The 7109-nt window shown below is 33.4% G+C and overlaps 1 pseudogene; it reads left to right on the forward strand.

Moving 5' to 3' along the window:
* The first annotated feature begins 2858 nt into the window (after positions 1-2858).
* LOC132164955 (G-type lectin S-receptor-like serine/threonine-protein kinase LECRK3) lies at positions 2859-5203 on the forward strand (annotated as a pseudogene).
* Positions 5204-7109: the final 1906 nt, after the last annotated feature.

Here is a 7109-nt window from a genome sequence, read left to right on the forward strand (position 1 = left end):
AATCTTTATTAGTCTCTCATATCACAAATAGTAATGCTATTGGCTTTTTTTTTTTTTTTTTTTTTTTTGTCTTAATAAATGACTGACATGAAAAATTACTTAAAATACATTATATCTGTCGGTATAAAATATATATGAGAAGTAGTATTATTCTATCACAAAAGATGGAGGTGATTGGTAATTTGGTAGGATCCGGTTAACGAAAGGCAATAATAAACTCTGAAATTCATCTCTTTCATTTTTATTTTTTAGTTTAATTAGAAAGCGCGTCAAACTATGAACCATTTAGTTAACGATAATTAATGGCATAAAGAAAAAAAAATTAAAAAAAAATAAAAACATGGAAGAAATAAAAGCAGCCGTATACGTGATGTTGAGCCCGAAATGATGATTGAATTAATTGAAGGATAGAAATTTCTTTCAAAATATTGGTTCAGGGGAAATTTGTTTTAACCTACTTTAACTACTTTATAACCCGCGCTATGCGCGAGATTCTTCATTATAATTTAATTTTAAAATTTAAACGTATCATTTTTCATTACAAGTTAAAAAAATACAGATAAAAATATATATCACCTCTTTAAATAAAAAAAAATTAAATCTTTGTTCCTATAAGCATATATGATTTAAAATGAATATTATAAAGAAAAAAAATTAGCAAGAAGAATACATGGATTATAATATAGAAAATTAGCATTATTATTTAATATTGTTAGTGTGATATCTATAATATTTCAATATAAATCAAATGTATATAATTTTGCACATTCGAAAAAAAATACAGAGAAAAATAAACAATTTTTTTAATGAAATTTTGTTCCCATAGGTATACATGGTTTATGGCATGTTTGCGATTGCGTTTGAGGGCTTCAAAAGTGCGTTTAATACCTTAAAAGCTCGTTTGAAAACAAAAAAACAATCGTTTGCTAAAAAATTTGAAAACGCTTTTGAAGGTCAAAAAACTAAAAAAAAAAAAAATGCCAAAACGCACATTTGACAAAAGCTTAAAAATAAAGTTTTTACCAAAAAAACGTTTTTTTACTTAAAAGCTCTATTTCTTAAATGCAATCGCAAATAGACCTTTAAAATGAAAAGTATGAAAAAAAAAAAAAATAGCCTTTTAAATAAATGGGCTAATTGACCAATTTTTTTTTTTTTTTTAATTTTTTTTTTTTTTTTATGACTGATACCGCCGATTATGATTAGTTAATGTAGTATCTTTTTAAATTTTAAATGTTGTCTTTCTATAGTTTTGGAGAGTAGTAAATTCTGAAAAAATAATATCTTGTATTAAATTTTTGAACTTAATGAAATCACATATAAGAAAAATTATTGAAATATAATTAAATGTTCTTAATTAAGCTAATTTAATGACCGGTTCACTCTTAAAAAACGAGTTCAAAAATTATGCGTTAAAAAACCGGTTTAGGCTTAAAAAAAAACGGATTCACGCCACATGTCACAATTTTAAGGCATTTCTAAGAGGGGTTTCGACTATTTTATATATATATATATATATATATATGACCTTTTTTTTTTTTTTGTGAGAATCCTAAACGTATTAATACATAATAATTTGATTTATATTATTTGTTTGCTTATTTGATTCGGACATTAATAATACTTAATTTATTGAATAATTTGTATATGAAAAATTCTTGAAATATAATTAAGGCAATTAATTACGCTAATTAATGACCCTTTTTTTACATAAAAAAGTAAAAAACTGGTTAAAAAATTATGCCTTAAAAAACCGGTTTAACCTTTAAAAGAAATGAATTCACGCCACATATCGCAATATTAAAGCATTTTTGAGTGTGATTCCACTTTCAACGGATTAAGGGCAGGCAAGCTAACGAGGTGAGGCCTTTGCATGAAGTAGATATGGCACGGTCGACGCCACGCCGCTGCGAGCATGGTCAAGATAAATTGGGACGCGGCCTTGGATAACCAGAAACAAGAGGTGGGTTTGGGGATTATAGCTAGAAACGAAGGGGGCCATTTCCTCGATCAGTGCATGGGGCGTGAAGAAGCGAGCGTCGGTGACGCCTGTGGTTGCTGAAGCTCTAGCTGCACTAAATGCAGTGATTTTTGCAAAAGAAAAAGGTTTTTTGGGAGTTATTTTCGAAGGAGATGCACTACAAATTGTAAACGCAGTGAACTCCAAAAGCCTTTGTGATAGCAGCTATGGGCATTTCGTGGAGGATGTTAAAGCAGGGCCGTTGTCAATGGGTAGTTCCAGGTTTGTTCATGTGAAACGGAGGCTAGCATGGCTGACATGTGCTAGCAAAAGAAGTCTGCAACCATGCTACTGAAGGTATTATCAGGAAGGAGGAGTCTTCCCCTTCAATGTGATTTTGCTCTTTTTGAGCTGATTAATAAAATTTCAAATCTTCTTCAATATATATATATGATAAGGGCAAGTATTATTTTTTACATTTTATTTTAAATATTTTTAACATCAATTTATTGTCATTCTAGTAACTTAGGAAGCTAAATATTGATTTTTGAAAAATTCAAACACGAATAGGTGGAAAGAATTTTCATCCGAGGAAATTTGTGTCCTTAATTCGAAGTCTATACTTTTGATTTGTCTTGTTGCTCGACTACGCGGTGGGGTTGCTCGACTACGCGGTGGAGTTGCTCGACTACACACGGTTTGCTAGCAAGCGTGAGCGCGTGTCAAACCCAAACTGTAGACAATTCCGTTTTTGGGCTCCACTTCGTAGACATGAGAACTCAGTCCTCGGATTTTACTTTTCAAACTGGGAATTCCGTGATAAACCCAGTTGTTCGGAAAGGAAATAAATAGTAGAGAAAAGAGAAATAAATTTACAGAGAGATCTCATTATCTCGATATGGATTTCGTCACTCTGTTTCTCATTGTCTCTGCATTTTTCACTGCTTCAGCTCAACAAATTCAGTCTAATGTGAGCCGAGGCTCTTCTCTAACACCCGCCACAAACTCTACGTGGTTGTCACATTCTGGTCTCTATGCCTTAGGATTTTACAAACAGGGCAATGACTACGCTGTTGGGATTTTTATTGCCGGAATTCCAGAGAAGACTGTTGTCTGGACTGCAAACCGTGATGACCTACCGGTCTCCAACAATACTACCTTGCATTTCGCAAGCGATGGCAGGCTTGTCCTTCAAATGGGACAAGAGCAGCTGGCCGTCGTAGCTGATTCTTCTGGGTCTGCTTCAGCTTCTATGCTTAACTCAGGCAATTTTGTCATCTATAATTCCAATAAGGTAATTATATGGCAGAGTTTTGATCACCCAACTGATACCTTTTTACCCGGTTAACGTCTCTTAGCAGGTCATGAGATGTTTTCTAGTATTTCAGAAACGGATCACTCAACGGGTAAATTCCGTCTGAAGATGCAAAATGATGGAAATCTTGTTCAGTACCCGGTGGATACTCCAGACACAGCTCCATATGCTTACTTTTCATCTGGGACATACGGCTTTGGAGATGACGTGACGCTGAACTTTGATGCTGATGGCTATCTCTACTTGCTAAATGCTACTGGTTTCAACATTAAGAATCTAACGGATGGAGGATATCCTACAGAAGAAACTATTTATCTCATGAGACTTGATGTTGATGGGATTTTCCGGCTATACTCACAAAATCTGAAACAGAAAGGAAACTGGTCAATTGTATGGTCATCTTCACTTGATAAGTGCGATCCTAAGGGTCTTTGCGGATTAAATAGTTTTTGTGTTTCATATGATCAAGAGGCTGACTGTTTATGTATTCCGGGATTCGAAATGGTACACCCAGGCAACTGGACTGCAGGCTGTAAGAGGAGCTTCCCTGCAGAAGGTTGCAACAACAAATATGGAGATATTAAATACAGCTTTCAAGAAGTGGCTAACACCATATGGGAAGATGTTTCATATTCATTTCTGTCAGTTCCATCCAAAGAATCTTGCGAACAAGCTTGTTTGGAGGATTGTAACTGTGAAGCTGCGTTTTTCAAAGACAGGACGTGCAGCAAACAAAGGCTTCCACTGAGATATGGGAGAAGGACAGAGACTGATTCAAACATAGCCTTCATCAAGGTAAATATTTCTAAACCCACTACTCCAAATGGAAATATGCCGAAAGAAAACAAGAAAGAGTTTCGAGAGGACATCCTTATTATTTGTGCTTCATTTGTTGCATTCGGATGCATGATGTTGGTAATTTCTGGATTTGTTTTTTACAAAAATCATTTCCGGTATAGAAAACTATCTTATGGAAATGTTGAACTGAGTCACGAGTTTGCTCCACGATCGTTCACTTACTTGAGCAGAGGATGGTTTCACGGAAGAGGTTGGCAGAGGATCATTCGGCGCAGTGTTTAAGGGGGCAATGTCTAATGGCGAGAAGGTTGTAGCTGTCAAAAGATTAGAGAAAGTGTTGGCCGAAGGAGAAAGAGAATTTCAGACTGAGATGAAAGTTATTGGGAGGACGCATCATAAAAACCTTGTCCGTCTGCTCGGGTATTGCCATGACGGAATTCATAGGCTTTTGGTTTATGAGTACATGAGCAACGGGTCACTTGCGGATGTACTCTTCACACTAGAAAAACAACCATGTTGGGACGAAAGAATGGGAATTGCTCGTAATGTAGCAAAAGGAATTCTTTATCTCCACGAAGAGTGTGATGAACAAATCATTCATTGTGACATAAAGCCTCATAACATCCTCATGGATGAGTATGGGTGTGCAAAAATCTCTGATTTTGGATTGGCAAAACTCTTGAAGCAAGACCAAACCAAAACCTTCACTGGCATCGGAGGGACAAGGGGGGTATGTTGCTCCAGAGTGGCATCGGAAACTGCCCATCACGGTGAAAGCAGATGTTTATAGCTACGGTATTGTACTCTTGGAAATCATATGTTGTCGAAAGAATGTAGATTGGAATCTACCCGAGAAAGAAGCCATTCTTGAAGAATGGGCATACCATTGTTTTGAAACTGGCGACATAACTAAATTACTTGGGGATGAAGAGGTTGACAAGAAACAAGTGGAGAGAATAGTTAAATTAGCAATTTGGTGCATTCAAGATGAGCCATCACTCCGGCCCTCAATGAAGAAGGTTCTGCTTATGTTGGAGGGGACTGTTGATATTCCAATCCCTCCCAGCCCTGCTTCTTTCCTAAGTGCGATATAGACTCTCATGTGATTGATTGGGCATGACAAAAGGTTAGGGAAGTAACATAGTGATAAAGTAGACATTATATTTAATATGAACTAGATTTCATTTAAGATTAATTTAGATAAGTTTCGTTATCATTATTTTTATATTAGAGATAACCATGCGTCTATTTGTATTTCAATCATCTAGTTATTTATTTTAGATTGAGTACACTATTAGTTATCTTTCTAGGGGTTTATCTCCAAGTGGGTGTGGGAGTAGTTTTATTCCAAGTCTAAGTCGTTGTAATGTTCATATTTAAAGGATGATATTTTAATAAAAAGTAAGCATAATTAATCTCAAACCTTGAGTTTGAAAAATAGTTTTAAGTTTTCTCAAAATCTAAAAGGTCTATGTTCTCTCACAATTTAAGGTCTAAGTTCTTTCAGAACTTAACATCTATCCCCTTTACGTATTCACGTATCACAAAACCCTCAAAAAATTTAGTATTGCAAGTCGATCTAATATTTGTTAGTTTGATAAAATTTGGTCTAAATTAAAAGTAAACTTAATGGTTGCACATATGTTGATATGTCCTCTTTTCTGCATACCATTCACGGATTTTAGTCTTCAATTATTTTGATTAGCAATACTTTCAAACCATGTTGGTAAAGCAACCCTGTACTTCATTGGTGATGAAGGATTCATTACATTGCAAAATTATTTTGCCTTTTTATACAGAAACCTATCATCCCCATTGATTTGAATAGAGCAGTGCAAGATTCTCATATTACATTAATGTTGTTTGAGGTTTACTTGTCTTTATGTAAAATTATCATGGTCTTCAATTTTTGTCCTTGTTGTCTTGTCTCAGCCAACTTGCTCAAGCAGGTATAGCATCACAAAAATCATTTTGGTGCTACAATTTATAAACTGTCGTGCTCTTATTTTTTTTAGCCTCATTTTCTTTTTCTTTATGGAAAAATATACATACATCTCTCAAACTACTATTTCATTATCAATTTCTCTTCTAAAGGACCAAAACAATGTCAAAGTATCCCAATGTTAGCAAAAAGATAAAAATAACCTTAAAAAATTTTCAATAAGACAAAAATATCCTTGTAAATTCGAAAAAAAAAGTTTAAAAAGTAAGCCCTAAAAGAATTAAAATGACCCCCTTTGTTTTTAATTTTTTGTTTGTTATTTTTAATTTTAATTTTTTAGTTTCTTTTAGATTTTTTTTTTATTTTTTATTTTTATAATTTTTAGTTTTTAGTTACAATTTTAAGAATTATTTTAATTGTCTTAATGGTATTTTTGTCATTGGAGATATATTGACATTGTTTTGATAGTTTATAAGAAATATTGACACACTTGATAGTTTGATGAGGACATTGACAATGAAGTGGTAACTTGAGAGAAATATGTGTATTTTTTTTTTTTTTGAATAAAAAAAATAATAAGATGAAGGGGTTGAGACTTGGAGTTGAAAGAAAGTTAAAGTTTTTAATAGCATATGGATTTTCGGGTGGCAACGCTTAGAATAAGTCTGGCAGTTTGCATAAGCATATGTATGAATTAATTGCTCAAGAGTCCAGTTGTTTGTATGAGCATATGTGTGGCTGAAAATGCTAAAACAAGCGGACAAAATTAAGAGTTTTGTAAATTATATATATATATATATAGTTACATATATATATATATAATTTCTATGATCCATAATGTTTAAAATGGATGATGTGAAAGAGTTCTGAAAGAAGGGAGATCCTCCGCCTTCATTTGAATCGAAAGGATCCAGTTGATATTAGATCTTTCTTGAGATCCTAAGGTTATCAAATCACACGAAGCTCATTAAAAAATATATTTTAATATTTTTATTTTTTTAAAAATAAAAAATAAAACAAAATGATAAAAAATTAAAAAAACAATATAAATGGAAAAGAAAGGTATTTCCACCCTACGTTGGCTGATGTGGGTA

Source organism: Corylus avellana, chromosome ca11 (genome assembly GCF_901000735.1).
Source record: "Corylus avellana chromosome ca11, CavTom2PMs-1.0".
Classification (NCBI taxonomy): domain Eukaryota; kingdom Viridiplantae; phylum Streptophyta; class Magnoliopsida; order Fagales; family Betulaceae; genus Corylus; species Corylus avellana.